Source organism: Canis aureus, chromosome 10 (genome assembly GCF_053574225.1).
Source record: "Canis aureus isolate CA01 chromosome 10, VMU_Caureus_v.1.0, whole genome shotgun sequence".
In the NCBI taxonomy this organism is placed as follows: Eukaryota; Metazoa; Chordata; class Mammalia; order Carnivora; family Canidae; genus Canis; species Canis aureus.
In genome coordinates, this window is record NC_135620.1 from 16,907,143 (window position 1) to 16,924,149 (window position 17,007).

A 17,007-nucleotide genomic window follows, 5' to 3' on the forward strand; every position below is an offset into this window, starting at 1 on the left:
ATTTCCTTCTTTTTAAAGGCTGAATAATATCTCTCTGTGGTTGTGTATGTGTGTGTGGTGTGTGTGTACACATACGTATATATACCACAGCTTTATCCATTCTTCTGTTGATGGGCACTTGTATTGTTTCTTATCTTCACTAGCATGTCAACAATGCTACAATGAACACAAGAGTGCAGATATCTCTTTAAGATCCTGATTTCAATGTCCTTTGGAGATATACCCAAAATTGGGTTGCTAAATAGTAGCTCCATTTGTAATTTTTTCAGGAAACTCCACACTGTTTTCCACAGTGGCTGCACCAGTTACATGCCCACCAATAGTGCACAAAGGTTCCCTTTTTTCCAAATCCTTCCCAACATTTTTTTATCTCTTGTCTCTTGATCAAGAGACAAGCTATTAGCTTGTCTAATATCTGTTAGCTATTCTAACAGATGTGAGATGGTATCTCATTCTTGTTTTGATTTGCATTTCTTCTAAGTTGTCCAATTTATTGGCGTGTAATTGTTCATAGTAGTCTCAAGATTCTTAGTATTTCTCTGATTTCAGCTGTATCATCTCCTCTTTCATTTATAATTTTGAGTCTTCTTTCTATTTTTCTCAGAAAGTCTAGTTAAAATATTATCAATTTTATTAATCTCTTCGAAAACCAATATAGTTTTGTTGATCTTTTCTATTATTTTCTTATTCTGTATTTCATCTGTTTTGGCCCTAATCTTTACTATCACCTTCTCTCTGCTAACTTTGGGCTTTGTTTAATTATTCTTTTTCTAGTTCCTTGAGGTGTAAAGTTAGGTTGTCTAATTAAGATCTTTCTCTTTTTCTTAATATAGGCATTTATCACTATAAACTTCCCTCTTTGAACTGTTTTTGCTGTATCCCATTAGTTTTGGTATGTTTTGTTTCCATTTTCATTTGTTTCAAGATATGTTTTTATTTCTCTTTTGATTTCTTCTCTGACCCATTGTTGTTCAGGAGTGTGTTTTTTAAATTCCCACATATTTTCCACTTTTCCTCCTGTTATTGATTTCTAGTTTCATACCATTGTGGTTAAAAAATATAATTGGTATGATTTCAACCTTCTTGAATTTGTTATGACTTGTTTTGTGGCCTAACATATGATCTAACTTGGAGAATGTTCTGTACGCACTTGAGAAGAATGTGTATTTTCCTGTTGTCGGATAAAACAGAACTCTAGTTTTTAACTTAGTATGGGGCCACCCAGAAGAAATATTTCCCAGTTATACTTGCAGCCAGGTATGGGCATAGGCCTAATTTTTAGCCAATGAAATTTAAGAAAAGTAATATGTGTACTTTGAGGATGTACCTTTAAAGAGAAGGAAGATAGCTCATTACTCCTCTCTTCCTCAATCCTGATACCCAGGATGTGGATGTTATAGTGAGTTATCTTCAAGCATGACAATAAAACTAACATTTAATGGATGGTGGAGTCAGAAGATAGAAGGAAACCTGGCCCCTGGATAACTTTGAAGCAAAGTCAACATAACACACTCAGGTCATCAGCCTCCAGTTTATTACAAAGAGAGTGAAATAAACTTTTGTAATATTTAGGACACTGTTAATGTGAGTCTCTCTTATACACAACAAAACCTATACCCTAACTAATACATTTTGAAAACCTTCAGTAAAGTCTGGTGGCACCATAGGCTTGACTTGGTGACCATTATGGAAGAATACGATTGAAGACATGCCCAGTGAGACCCTCTGAAGCATATCAGATAGTTTAGCTCTTGCAACAATAAAACCAAGACTGACTGACAGAGATGAGAGAAATGGAAACCTCTTTATTCCAATGCCTGGAGATCCTGGGTCTTCTACTCCCTTTAGATGAATCTGAATCTAAATTACTTAAGAGGTTCAGCATGCAGGATGCATGGGCAATATGAGGGCAGAGCACACCTATATGCTAGGTACACATATATGCACACACATGTACACATGTGCAGGAGTGTTTGTGCATACATAAAATTACATCCATTCATAATAGAAAAAAAAAAACCTACTTCACAATTGGAACTTCTCAATAGGGAATAGTCTTAGGAAAAAAATTCTGCCCACAAATTACATTACAACTTCCCTATTCAGTGATATTATCTTTAAGAACCCAGCTATCAGGTCACCTGGGTGGTCTGCCTTTGGCTCAGGTGATGATCCCGGGGTCCTGGGGTTGGGTCCTATATGGGGCTCCCTGCATGGAGCCTGCTTCTCCCTCTGCCTATGTCTCTGCCTCTCTCTCTGTCTCTTAGGAATAAATAAATACATACATACATACATACTAAATACATAAATACATAAATAAATCTTAAAAAGAAAAAACTAAGCTATCATCTGAATTCTATATTGAAATACAACTTTCATGATTTCAAAGCAAAAGGGAGTATTATAGCTCTGGGGACAGAGAATGGTACCTCATTTCTCTTTTTTTTTTATTGAAGATAATACTCTAGTGACTTTCAAGAGAAAACACTTAAAAATAATAAAGTTCCCTTCATCTTATTTGTTTTGCAAGGACAGTGGGATCAGTTGCATTAAATTATTCATTAAATACATCTTACTTTACTCACTTTGTTTTGTATATATATTATTTCTCAGGATATTATCACTTTAATTATTAAAATATCCCCTGTGAGGCTCATAGTAAGTATTATTACCCTGGAATCATTATATAGAATGAAAAAAATTACAGGTAAATAGAAGATAACAATCTTTTCTCTTGTAAGATCAAGATTACAACAGCTCTGTAACAGTAATCAAGATTGGGACATTCTGCTAAAAACCTGGAAAGTTTTTCAAACTATCAAAACCTGCAGGGCTGCCCAGGTGGCTCAGCAGTTTAGAGCTGCCTTCAGCCCAGGGCGTGATCCTGGAGACCTGGGATTGAGTCCCACGTTGGGCTCCCTATATGGAGCCTGCTTCTCCCTCTGCCTATGTCTCTGCCTCTCTCTCTCTCTCTCTCTCTCTCTCTCTCTGTGTGTGTGTGTCCCATGAATAAATAAATAAAATCTTTAAAAATAAAAAAACCCTGCATGATTGGAGTCCTGAGTGACTCAGTCGGTTAAGCATCTACCTTAGGCTCAGGTCAGGCCTTCAGCTCAGGTCATAATCTGAGTCTTGGGCTGGAGCCCTGCATCAGGCTTCCTGCTCAGTGAAGAGTCTGCTTTTCTCTCTCCCTTTGCCCCACCCCCTACTTGTGCTCTTTCTCTCAAATAAATATCTTTAAAAAATTTTTTCTAAACTGCATGATGAAATACAATGGAGCTATGATTGGAGCACAAACCAGTTAGCCTATGGACTCTGAAAACCCACGCTTCTTGCTTTATATTCTTTTACTGACACTCCTACTGTCTCTTCACTAGCATGCCATCCACTCTGTCTCCAATACCACTATTTCACAGATATGGGCACATTTTTGACAGTGGAGAGCTAGATTAGTCTAGAGGGCGCAAAAGGAGAGAACCAACAGCTTAGGAGATGTTCTAGGTTTGAAATTCCCATAAGGTATAGACAAAGGGCACCTATGATTTTCATTGCAGTTGCTCTGCCAGAGGCAGAAAGTGAGATGAATTTCTAGAAAATAGTCTACCTAAGACTGCAGAAGAGTTCTTCTGACAAGAACATCCCTTTGCCAAATTTTATGTAATATTGATACGAACATAAATTGCTATAGCTACTATGGAAAAAGTATGTAGGCTTCTCAAAAAAATTGAAAATGTAACTCCCATATGAACCAGCAATCCTACTCCTGGATATATATGCAAAGAAAATGAAATCAAGATTTCAAAGACATATGTGTATTCCCATGTTTATTGCAGCATTAATCACAACAGTCAAGATATGAAAACAATCCAAGTGCCCATCAATGGAAGAACGGATAAAGAAGATGTGGTATATACATAGAGATGTGAGAGAGATATATATATAGGCATAATTCTAAGTGAAATAAGTCAGACAGAAAGAAAAAGACTATATGGTATCACTTATATGTGAATCTAAAAATGCTGAACTGGTAGAAATACAAAGTAGAATGGTGATTACCAGGCTAAGGGTGGGGGATAAGGTAAAAATGTTGCTCAAAAGGTATAAACTTGCAGTTAGAGATGAATAAGATCTCAGGAACTAATGCACAGTATTGTGATTTTAGTTAACAGTACCTATTGTATATTTGAAAATTCTAAGAAAGTAAGTCTTAAATGTTCTTGCTACAGAAAAGAAATAGTGACCTGTGATGTGATGGAGATGTTAGCTAATGCAACAGTGATGAGCATATTGCGATACATCAGCATTTGTAAACCTTAAACTTACACAATGTTGTATGCCAATTACATTTTAACAAAGCTGGGAGATGGGGAGGGGGAGGAACATTCCATTGCCATTTTTCCTTTATGGATATCAATGTTAAATGGAAGACACAAGATCAATAAATCTTAGTGATTCTAGGATTTCCAACACACTACCTCTTTATACCAATCAAGCCTTACCTAAATTCATTTTCTCATCAATGTTACAGTCATTTTAAAACATGAAAAACATGAAAACATGAAACATTATACACATTGGGTAAGAAACATGAAACATGAAATTATACACATTGGGTAAGAAACATGAAATTATACACATTGGGTAAGAAACAATTAAATCCTTTAATTGTTATATTGATATTGATAACAAAATATGGTCACATAGGAAAAGAGAGATCCTAAAATACTCCCCAAATAATTTTATACAAAGCTGAAGTGTTGGAAGAATGGTGGCTGCAAGACAGAAAATGTTATTTCCAATTTTCCAACTCTTTCCCTCTATTATGTCTTCAATTTTTTTATGTCTAAATAAGCTTTCAAAACTTTTACTTTCATCCAGTCAATTGAATTTCTCAGAGTCAATTCATGTACGATTTCAAAACAAGAAAAAGATTAACATGACAGATTCCATTTTATATCAGCTATGTGTTGTAATTTTAGCTTATCTGTGAAAGAGGCAGTATCTAGATAACCTTACTAATAAATACACATAAAATTTATTAGCTTTTAAATGTGTACACTTTGGGGCACCTGGTTGGTTCAGTCAGTGGATCATGCAACTCTTGATCTCAGGGCTGTAAGTTTGAGCCCCACATTGGACATAGAGATTACTTAAAGTTAAAATCACAAATAAATAAACACATTAACATGTACTGTTTTCTCTTCCTGAAAGGAGCTGATGAACAATTAAGCAACACACGGAAATGGAGCATATGATCAGTTTGGGAGGAACACTAATGCTGGGTATCCAAGGATGAGGATTATGTTTCTGACTCAGGGAAAGTGGACACGGGGACTTGACTTGAAACAAATATTAACCCTCTGTGATTCATCTAGTGCATTCATATAGTGAATATAAAATAGGTATAGTCTGAACTCTTCATTATCCTTTTCTTCACCATTCATCTCTGAAATAATATTTTGATATTTTCCTTAATGCTAATTCCCCCCAGAGGGGAATTTTTAAAATAATTATTATTCACATTTAAGTGCTTCTCTGTCCAGAAAGGTGCAAAGGGAAAATGCTATAGGAAAGTGCAGCCTAGACTTTCAGTGAAAGTCACATCTTTTCTTAATTTTCCTTTAGGTCATAAATTCCTTGAGAACAGGAATAATGTCTTTTCCATTCCTGTAAAATCCCTCGGGTAATAGCACAATGTCTTTCTCTCAGTGGATACATTTCTTTCAGTTTAGGGACTTTCTCAGAATCTTAAAAATATTTTCTTTTACTACAACTATAAGCATTCCTTCTCTTGAACGTTGAGAAACAAATGTAATTTTAAAGCTTCTTTTACAGGGATTTTAGGAGGAAATGACAGATAACCAATGCAGAAACAATAAGTATAATACTATGTAGGATAATCCAGACTCTTTGTGATTCTCAATAGAATTCTAGACTTTTTATTCTTTCCTTTCCAAAAAGAAGAAAGAAAGAGAGAAAGAAAGAAAGAAAGAAAGAAAGAAAGAAAGAAAGAAAGAAAGAAAGAAAGAAAGAGATAGAAAAAAAAAAGAAAAAGAGAAAAGAAAGGGGGAGAGGAAGAGATTGTTTCTACTTATACCTTTTGTGCTTGAGTAATAAGTACTCATGAACCCAGAAGGAGCACATCTTGTAACTGTTAAGATAATTCTTTCTGAATCTAAAATTTGAGGTGATGCTGTTGAGTCCATTCCTGGGGAATATATATATATTTCTATGCAACTAAATAATATCCTCAGATAGAACAAGTTGAATAAACATTCCCACTTTAAGAAAATGTACACATGAAGAACTATAGCAAAATATTTGAATTATAAATTCAGTAGCATAATTTATTTTGACTTTATCAGCTGAAAATACTACATCATCATGTCAACAATTAACTGATGTATTTTGTAACCAAATCTAGAATTTTAAGTAAGGAAAAAAATAAAACGTATTTTCCTTTTTTTCTATTCATCTGTTGTGTTTGAAAATAATAAGGATTAAAAAGAACTTAATTGATCTAAACCCAAATTCTATTTGAATTTCTCATTTGTATTTATTTTTTTCATTTTTTTCATTTGTATTTAGTGAAATGAGTAGGATATGATAACTCCAAGAACAAAATTTCAAATTATTTGACATGTTACTCCATAGCAAACCTAAGATTGCCAAATGAAAAAAAAAGAGCAATATATAAGAAAGATTTCATATCAGAAAAAGCATGCTGAATATAAATGAGATGTAGAAGGACATCTGGCACAGCAAATAGTGATAAAGTACTTAGAAATACACATGCACTTTACCATTAAGTACAGACAATGCAGCCCCCCATATGACAGTCTTCTTGCATCTAGAATCACTCATTAAGCTAAGAAGTAGCTCATTCCGGTCATTAAAATCCTCGAGAGTGGGAACAGTGTCTTTTTCACATTACATAAAATCCCCGAGTAATAACACCAACCTCTGATAATATTATGATTGTTGTCAATAACTTTATGTGAATTCTCTTATTCAATTTTCATAATAACTCCATAAGGTATTACTTAAACCCACTTTAGAGATGAAGAAAAAAAACTTCAAGAGGTTAATAATTACTTTAGGATAACACATAGTAAGTATCAGGGCTGGGATTCAAATAGACATTCTGAGTCATGAACTCCCATTGTCTGAAATAAATGTATTTCGTTTATCAAATAAAGAGGTCTTCTTGGTTTGCAGACTGTTTGCCATCTTCTTGCTTCATCCTCACATTGTGGGAGATGAGGAGAGAGGGAATGAGGAAGAGTCAGAGAGAGAGTGAAACAAAGAGAGAGCTTGTATTTCCTCCTCTTTTTACAAGATATTAATTAATTCCATCATGAAGGCCCCACCCTCATGAACTACTCTAATTCTAAAAACCCTTCCAAGGCGCCACCTGCAAATACCAACACACTGGTTACTGGGGCTTCAACAAATGAATTTTGGATAGATAGTCAATCTATTATATTCTCTTTGCTCATTCCAAATACGAAGAAGGGATCTGATACACGCAGAAAAGGAGTAAGAAAAATGGGTTAAAAGCCACTATTTATTGAACATGTAGGTAGTATACTAAACACTTTACATACATTATCGTTAATCCTCTTCCCAACTCTGAAAGGTAAGCCTTTTTAGCCTATTTTATGGAAGAGGAAACTGAGTTTCTGGGACATTAAACCTTTTGTTAAGGTCTCTCACCAAGCATGGGGATCTGGCGTTCAAATGCAAATCTGACTGATTAACTTCTGGGCTTTCTGGTAGAGATGCCTGTGAGTTAGGTGAGCCTTCCTCAAACTCCTCAAATCCACTACACAGGTTTGGCCCATCCCTCATCCACCTCCCCACACTGAACCTAGGCTGTTTTTTTACTCAAAACAGTAAAAAGTCCTGGTCAGTAGGGAGCTGAGGATCTAGAACCTCATGGTGAGTTACTTGAAACTGCATAAAGAACTTCCATTGTGTGGTAAACACACAACTCCTTAGTGGAACATTTCATGGATTCCAGAGGCCAGTGATTCCACTTCTTTGTAGGATTGCACTGAGATAGCTGACCCTCAAACATGAGCAACTGTCTGTAGAGAGGCTGAACGCTGGGCAGACAAGCCCCAGCCTCACCTACTGTTCCCAAGTTCCATACAGGCACAGTAGCACAGAGCCTCCAGGGCTTGAACACTGCCCTCTAGTGTCAGTGTGAGTCAAAGGTCAGAGGAGACATTCTGAAGAGAACGTATCACTCATTTTCCAGGTATAAATATACTTCTATAGTTGCATCTAAGGGTTAGATTAGTTTAAGGGAAAAAAGAACTTATACATAATCCATTTGTCAGACCCTTCTACACCAGCCACAGTATTCAGTTAACCTGACGGGAAAGTGGTAGGTCTACAAAGCAGAGGATAGCAAGGCTTGCCTAGGCTCTCACTGACTTTCCATGCATTGCTATGTTTTGCAGCTTCTGTACAGCAGTTTATAGATTTATGGGATCTCACATAGGGAATCTTTCCATGTAGTGGAATGAAATGGTTGTGTGACCATCCTTTATTTAATGTTATCTAATGGCAAAGTATTTAAAAGGACTGTCAAATTTAAACATAAATTACATATATATAATTTTTACAAAAAGATACGCATTTCAGATTTGTTTACCTTCCTGTGATAAGTGAATGTCAATACTAAGACACCTGGAAGATTAAACACACACATACACACACACACACACACACACACCACAAAAAACAAAACAAAACAAAACAAAAAACGGGGCTACTGGATAGTTTACTTAAGCATCCGATTCTGTCTCAGGTCATGATCTCAGGGCTGTGAGATGGAGCCGCACCTCAATCAGCCTGAGATTCTCTCTTCCTCTGCCCCTCATCTCTCTCTCTCTCTCTTTCAAAAAACACCACCCTTATATGTTCCCTCAAGGTAAAGGTGACATTTAAATGTGAGCCTACAATGACTATAGCCTAAAAGAATTTTAAGGTATAGATAGAGCATTTTGAAAACAGATGTTTGGAAATGGAAACATGTGACTTAGCTGCCAAAATTAAATAAGCATGTTATCTCTTATTTTAAAAAGCCTCATTTCTTACAATTTAAAAGACTTAGATATACAATTTTCTAGGCTGTTTTATAATCATCTACACAAAGAGTATCACTGGATTTAAACCTTTCAGTAAAATGTAACAAAGAAATACCTTCATGTTAATGGATAAGAACTATTAACTCAGTGACATCATGGAACATGAAAATGTACCAGATAAATTTCAACGAAACCTTTCTATTATTAGATATAAAAAAAGTTATAATTTCACAAGTAGAATCAAGTTTTCACTTCATCCATATGAATCTACTTATTCTTTTTTTTAATATTTTTAATTTTTATTTATTTATGATAGTCACAGAGAGAGAGAGAGGCAGAGACACAGGCAGAGGGAGAAGCAGGCTCCATGCACCGGGAGCCCGATGTGGGATTCGATCCCGAGTCTCCAGGATCGCGCCCTGGGCCAAAGGCAGGCGCCAAACCGCTGCGCCACCCAGGGATCCCGAATCTACTTATTCTTATTAGGTATCTTTTTCAGCTTTGTTTTCATTAAAACCAAGTGTGAAATTAAACTGGACTTATGAGCCAACATTTGCATCACCGATAAAATGAATATTTTCAAAACTATAAAGCACACTCGATCAAGTTTTGCTTGCTAATAATTATGAATAACACTATGACAAAGATGTATTCTATTAATATTATAATTTAAATACTTAAAAAATAATAGTTGCAGAAATCTCTATTCTATTTTTGTATGTTTTATAATAAACATTAATAGAACACCACATGCAGATTTTTTTTAGAGATTGTTTTTCTAAACTATTAGCACCATTGGAATAGAAGTCTATTTCTGGAAGAATGGGTAGTAATTGACTGAGCTTAGATTTCTTGCTATCCTCGTGTGAGGGGGCTCTAGGTCAGATATAATCGGATTTAGAGGGTTACGGAAGAAATTCACATACTTCAATCTGTTACCTCTACTCTGAATAGTTTTCCTTTAACTATTGGAACAGAAATCCACAAATTAAATCCATTCATACTTGAATAATAACAGAAAGTCCTGTCTTCCATGAACCCAGATTAAACCCAGCATACTTTTAATACTATTCTCCCCAACTCCTTGTTTAAAACACCCGAATCTGCCATCTTGCAGAACATGGGGAAGAAAGTGTCTCAAAAATGGTGCAACTCCCACACAGTGAACAATCTCCATCATAAAGAGCTGTTTTCATTTTAAAATAAACTTATGAAGAAATTAAAGCTTAACAGTTTAAGGAATGGACTCCTTCACAAGAGGCCAAATATCTTAAGATCAGCCTCCTTTGCAGTATCTCCAAGTGGTCCTTTTGCTCTAAATAAACTTTCCGATTACTCCATCACTTGCCTAGTTCACTGCCTACAGCCACCACCATGTGATATTTCAAAGAAGGTCCTGCCCACCCATCCACCACAGAACGTTAGCCAAAGCTTCACAGAATTACTCACCCACAGTGTCGTTAGCAGAGAAAACTGGGGAAAGAAGAATTTCCTCCCTCTCATCTGCAGATAATCATCTTCTGTCCTAAAGCATAAATTTTTATTACCCAGATTATTTTAGCTTTCAGAGTCACACAGGTTATTAGTGGTAATAAAATCATTCAGCCTTATAAAAATTAAAAAAAAAAATTCCAACCACAGATATTTAAGAATCTGACCTCACAGCACATTATCCACCCACTATGGTAAAGTAATTTTCTCTTTGCTGTCAGGGTGATCCTTTTTTCATTTCTCTAGCTACAATTTAAAAAGAAAACAAAGTGATATGACTAAACTCATCAGGGCACAAATATCTGCGGCCAAGGAATGGGGGTTTTTGTTTGGTTTTTCTTTCATTTGTTTTTCTGTATAAAGCTAACTAGCCTACATGGATGCCAAAATCAAGAGCTTATTCACAATCTCCTTAAACCCAACTGAGGGGATCACCTGACAGAGAGGTGAAATCCTTCCAACTCAGGTAACTTTGTCCTCACCACCTTGATGACCATGGGTATTTTGGGTTTTTTTTTAAGATTTTATTTATTTTTTCATGACAGACATACAGAGAGAGAGAGGCAGAGACACAGGCAGAGGGAGAAGCAGGCTCCGTGCAGGGACCCCGACGTGGGACTCGATCCCAGGTCTCCAGGATCACGCTGGGGCTGAAGGTGATGCTAAACCACTGAGCCACCCAGCTGCTGGATGACCCTGGATTTGAGACATCTCTCAAGGATTCTGCCCTCACTGTCTAAGGAACCTTCTAGAAACTTTCCTTCTCTCAATTTTCCCTGCCAAAATGTACGTTAAAGTTTGTTTATTTTTAATACTTGTTCATGTCTAATACCTACACCTTCACAAACCAGTAGGCAAAAGTTACTATTTTCAACAAGCGTCTCACGTGTCTAGGAAAATGCATGTTGGCATAGCTATGAAACAGCAGCATTCTTTGTGGATCATGTCTATCTCTGGGGTGAGGAATCAGGGTTTTCAAAGAGCCCAGTGAGGCATGAAGAAATCCAAGCAAGCACTCAGAAAAGCACTGTGCTCCAAAAAGCTACAGAAGTATATATATAATATAATTGTTTTTTTTTTTTAGTTCCACATGCTGAGACTGGAAAATGGGAAACAAAATACTTCTAAGGGTTATGACTAGTAAAATTACTCTCTTACTTTTTTTCTATATGTTCCAATATTTTCCAAAATATCTGCCACAAACTTGCTATTTTTATAATCACATTATTTTAAAGCATAAGTAGAAAAGTCTTTTCTTTCCATTACTGCTGATCTGAAGCACATATTATCTGAATTTTAGAATATTTTGTTATGGGAATGATTCCCTCCAAATAAATCTGTGGTAGATCCAAGAGATCAATTACACATACTTTATATAAAGAGTTCTTTTAATTAACCATATAGCAAATTGCTTGCATTTACTGTCACTAAATCATCACTCTACTTGAATTCCTCTTTTCTTGGTCATACCTAATCAAGTATAAGTATAAACTTATAAATAAGTTTAACAAAACTTATGCTTAACAAAGATTACTATATACCAATTGCTTTGGACATCTTATTCAATAGTCTCTGGGGATCATGACTATTTTTCATAATTAAATAGCTCTATACTTACTACACACTTGCACCAGATAAGACATTCTGCTGCCGCTGAGAAAAACTGAGTAATGCTAATATGCTTTCTTCAAGTAAATACATTGCGAGTTTTGCAAGAAGGAGCAGGGTGGGAACCAAAAGAAGATAGAGGAAGCTAATCATTGGTTATAGATAGCACATATATCAAGGGCAAAGGGATGAAAAAAACGTTGGTTTGGATAAGAAAAACAAGAAAAAGAAATTTTCAGAAGGTTTTGTTTAAAAAAATAGTCTATTCAACAGCTGAATTTGAAACGGAGTTTACCAGTTGTTACAGTAAATATATTCAAAGTGAATCATATAACCGCTAATTAGGTTTGAATCACTCAAGTGTACATTTGCTGTGACAACAGTTTTCCCTTTACAGATCATCCCTCTATTTATAAAAGAGCTGAAAATTAACATTTCCTGCTTTTGTCACACTGAAGCATCTTTCAATAGTTCCCAGCAAACATCTGAAGGATTCTTGCATCCTGAGATCATCTGGCCATTATGTTTTCAAGTGTTGTCTCTTTTCAAGAACTGGGTGAGATGCACAGAATAAGTGATTGCAGATTCTTTGTAAAATAGCAACAAGAACACAACAAAAATACCCGATTAGAAAAGATCACGGGTTACCATTCACGGCAGATGGGAATCAACGTAAATTGACAGTGGAAGTTTTCATTTTGTTTTGCACATGACTAACCACATGTGAAGCCTGAACCCCAGAGAAATAAAAAAACAAGATTGTGTAGCTCTGTTTTTAATACTGTGATTAGTAGTATATCCAGATTTAAGCAGGTTTTTTTTCCTCCTAATTGAAATAGTTTCTCAAATAACATCATTTTAAGAACATGTGCTCCTCAGATACCAAATACAGCCTAATGCCCACTCATTTCCACAAGTATTCATCTCAAAGGGGGAAAGTTTTCTGGGTAATTTTAATGTGGCATCCCCTAATCAATATTAGCCGTACTATGAGACACTGCCATCAGGAATGAAGCAGTGTTTTTTCTCCAGGACTGTCAGCTGAAAGTGCTAAATAGAGTCTCATTCTATTGTGGACTTGATGCTCTCTACTCTCTGAAAAATAAAAGTGCTGTTCAGGCCCTGAAATTCACTGCATATTAGGGAACATCTAAAGATCTGTAGCATAATCTCAGGTCTTTTTTTTTTTAATTAATTTATTTATTTATGATAGTCACAGAGAGAGAGAGAGAGAGGCAGAGACACAGGCAGAGGGAGAAGCAGGCTCCATGCACCGGGAGCCCAACGTGGGACTCGATCCCGGGTCTCCAGGATCGCGCCCTGGGCCAAAGGCAGGCGCTAAACTGCTGCGCCACCCAGGGATCCCCATAATCTCAGGTCTTAAAGGAGTGAATAAAATAATGCTTTGTCATAGGGTTTACCCAATTGCCCAAGTGGTAGACTCACAGGCAACTATATAAAGGTCAAGTATATAGAAGATGTTTCCAACTTATTTTTCTGAGCACATTCTTGTCTTCAGCATCTTTCTCTCATTCTTTCAAGTTTTCTTTTCTGTTTTTTTTTCTTGAAGTTTCTACACCTTCTCATGCTCCCCATAAGCTTTCCATGATTAAATAATTCCTCAGGTTGAATACTTGGCAACACATTATTCTGAAATCCACTCAAAATTGATACACTCGGAGTTCACTTTTTAAGAGATGGATGACCCCACTCTTTTGAATCAACTGCCATAGTCACACCCTGTCATTCCTAATAATTTTGCCTTCTTCAACACGCTTTGTATCTTCCCATCAAGCCCATGCTGTTCCTCATCTATGAAATGTCTTTCACACACCTGTCTTCAGCCCTCACAGTAAGAATAGCATTAATCCTTCAAGGGCTTGTTCAAATAACACCTTTCCCTTGTGGCTTTCCCCTGAATATTTTATTTATAATTACACTATGCTTTTGCTAATAAATAGCCCTTTCTCACCTAGAAAGTTTTCCTCTTTGACAAGATTCTAAAGACACATGGATAGAGATGTAAAGAAGAAGAGAGATATGCACCTAGCTAGCCAAGTCAACTAAGCCAACCTTACTAATCAATAAGATGGTCAATGTCAGAGCTAAAGCACCCTCACAATCAATACCTTTCCCCAGGCACCCATTAGTCAGCATTATACTCTGTAGTTCTGGGGCTGCTCTGTTACCACCATAAGCATCTTGAAGGCTTATTTATATTTGTAACTCAGCATCTGGTCAATATCTACTGCTTACTCAGGGCTTGACAAATGTATGCTGCATTGGCTGAATTTTTCAACTCTAGTTTTTCTCGTTTGTTTCTTTTGGGATTTTTTTGGTGGTTTCATTTTGGTTTTGTGTTTGGGCTATTTGGTGCACTTAGGAACATTTCACTGCAAGAATGAATCCAAACAGTAAAACAGCCTTTCAAGAGGGTAGATGAACCTCTTCAATGGAAATTATTTTCAATGGCATTGACCACCAATCATTACTACAAAATTTAAGTAACAACACTGCTAATAAAGGAATTTAATTATGAAAGATTCTTTTTTGACTTGCATAGCAAGAGAAGAATAAGAATGAAGTTTAAGATACTCTACAGATAAAAATTATAAGTTTACAAAAGTAAAAGCAATTTGATATAAAAATTAAACACCAAGCTCTCACAGACTGTGATTGTAAACATCTCTCCACGCCAAGACTTTACATTTCATTTAAGAGATAAGTGTCACGACAATCAGTTTTTCTAGACTGAGGTTCAGAGTTGTGCTTATTAACTGAAAAGCAGCCTGTTTAGGAAATGGTCCTCATTCTGATGTTGCTCTTTGAATAGTCAGTGTGAGCTCATGTTTCACACAGTAGCAACATTCACACAACCAATATTTCTGAGTTTTTTAACCTGCAAATCTGAGAAAAGAATCTTTTCAAATGACAGCTTCTTGATATGTCTTTAGTCAAGCAATCAAACAGACCACCCAAGAAAATGTAGTTTTGTAAAATAAAGCCTGCCCTTCAGAGTTACATTTTTGAATCAAAGCAACTTGAGCACATGAGGAAAAAAAAAGAATAATTTGTCTATAGAAATTATGCATGTGATTTTCCTATTCAATTACCCCTCTTTCTAAGCACTTTTGCATAAACAGTGACATTCATTCATTTGAAAATTAGCTATTGCCCTTACGGGCACTGTGAGTACATACAACTCACAGTGTATGATAATCAAGATAGTCAACCATACAAAATAGCCAAGTTTTGTTCTGGCCTCACTTAAAAAGTTATACTGCTGTATGAATAAAAAAAGAGAGAGATGAGGAATATGAAAGGAAGAAGAGGAAGAGGAAAAATTATGAAGAGGAGAAAAAGTAAAGAGGAGAAAGAAGAGGACATCTGGGGAGAAGAAGACTCTTGATCTCAAGGTCATGAGTTCAAGCCTTACGTAGGAGGAAGAGTTTGCTTTAAAAAAGTTTAAAAACAACAAAATAAAAAGTAAAAAAAAAAAAAAAGATATAAAAAAAGAAAGAGGAGAAGAAAGCATAATATTCCAATGAAATTATCCATAAAAAAAGAAGTTATCTGTCTTCCTGCTGAGCATCACTGATCATTTGTTTTAGAATTGATTAAAGCAACACAAAATACACCTTTTCCCATAGCTTTGTTAAAACTTATGTAAAACTACAGAAAATCAAAAAGAAGTCAAAGGGAAAATATTACCATTCTTACAGAAGAACAAAGATAAGATTACATCTGATTTGTCCTCAGAAACCTTGCAAGCAAGGAGAGTAGAGTGAAATATTTAAAGTGTTGAGAAAAAAAAAAACACCAACCTAGAATTCTATACCCTGAAAAAAATCCTTCAAAAGTAAAAAAAGAATTTCTTAGACAAACAAAAACTGAAGGAATGGCTTTCCATTAGACTGAATATAAAAGTGGAAAGAAGTTTTAAATGTCTCTCAAAAGTTAAATTTCCAATAATATGTGAATAATCAGAAAGCATTATGATTACTTGAAATAGAAAAACACATTAGGGACCTGCTACCCTAATACTCATCTTGGATTTTTTATCTTATTTTGTTGTTGTTGTTCTTGTTGTTGTTGTTGTTGTTGTTTGGCTGGGTACAGTATACTTTATTGATGGTACATGACAAGCTAGGGGTCCCCAAATCCTTCCCCTTCTTCAGAGAGTCTGGAATGAAAACTGTAGAGGTTGGGAGATTCTCGATGTGTTGGGGGATGAATTGGGGCAACGTCTCCCCAGCAGCTGAGGGCCTCTCTCTTCCTCTTGATCTCACTGGGGCTGGTGGTCAAGGGAGCTTTTATTCCTTGCAGGCCATGTGGACCATAAGGCCAAATTCATTCTCATACCAAGAAATGAGCTTGACAAAGTGGTCGTTGAGAGATAGCCAGTCCCAGCATTGAAAGTGGAAGAGTGAGTGTCACTGCTAAAGTCGCAAGTGACAACCTAGTCCTCAGTGTATCCCAGGATGCAGTTGAGGAGGGCTTCTGATGCCTATTTCACTACCTTCTTGATGTCATTGTATTTGGCAGCTTTCTCTAGGGAGCAGGTCAGGTCCATGACTGACACACTGAGGGTAGGGACACAGAGGGCCAAGCCAATGAGTTTCCCATTCAGCTCAGGGATGACCTTGCCTACAGCCTTGATGTCACCAGAAAAAGCATGAATGATGTTCTGGGCAGCCTCTTGGCCATAATGCTAAAGCTTCCCAGAGGGGCTGTCCATGGTCACCTAGAGGTGGCAATGATGATGAGGAGTGTTGTAATGAGTCCTTCCATGATGCCAAAGTTGTCATGG

General features: G+C 36.3%; 2 long non-coding RNA genes across 3 annotated transcripts in view; one reads left to right on the forward strand and one right to left on the reverse strand.

Annotated features, from left to right (window-relative positions):
• Nucleotides 1-17,007, reverse strand: part of LOC144322019 (uncharacterized) — a 326,103-nt gene that overhangs the window by 91,662 nt on the left and 217,434 nt on the right. The window contains exon 6 of the long non-coding RNA XR_013387580.1: nucleotides 10,548-10,623. This is a non-coding gene — a long non-coding RNA (uncharacterized LOC144322019). The remainder of the gene's footprint in view (nucleotides 1-10,547; nucleotides 10,624-17,007) is intronic.
• LOC144322020 (uncharacterized) overlaps nucleotides 8,009-17,007 on the forward strand; it is a 38,775-nt gene continuing 29,776 nt past the window's right edge. For both annotated transcript variants that reach the window (XR_013387584.1, XR_013387585.1), the window contains exons 1-2: nucleotides 8,009-8,263; nucleotides 11,135-11,375. This is a non-coding gene — a long non-coding RNA (uncharacterized LOC144322020). The remainder of the gene's footprint in view (nucleotides 8,264-11,134; nucleotides 11,376-17,007) is intronic.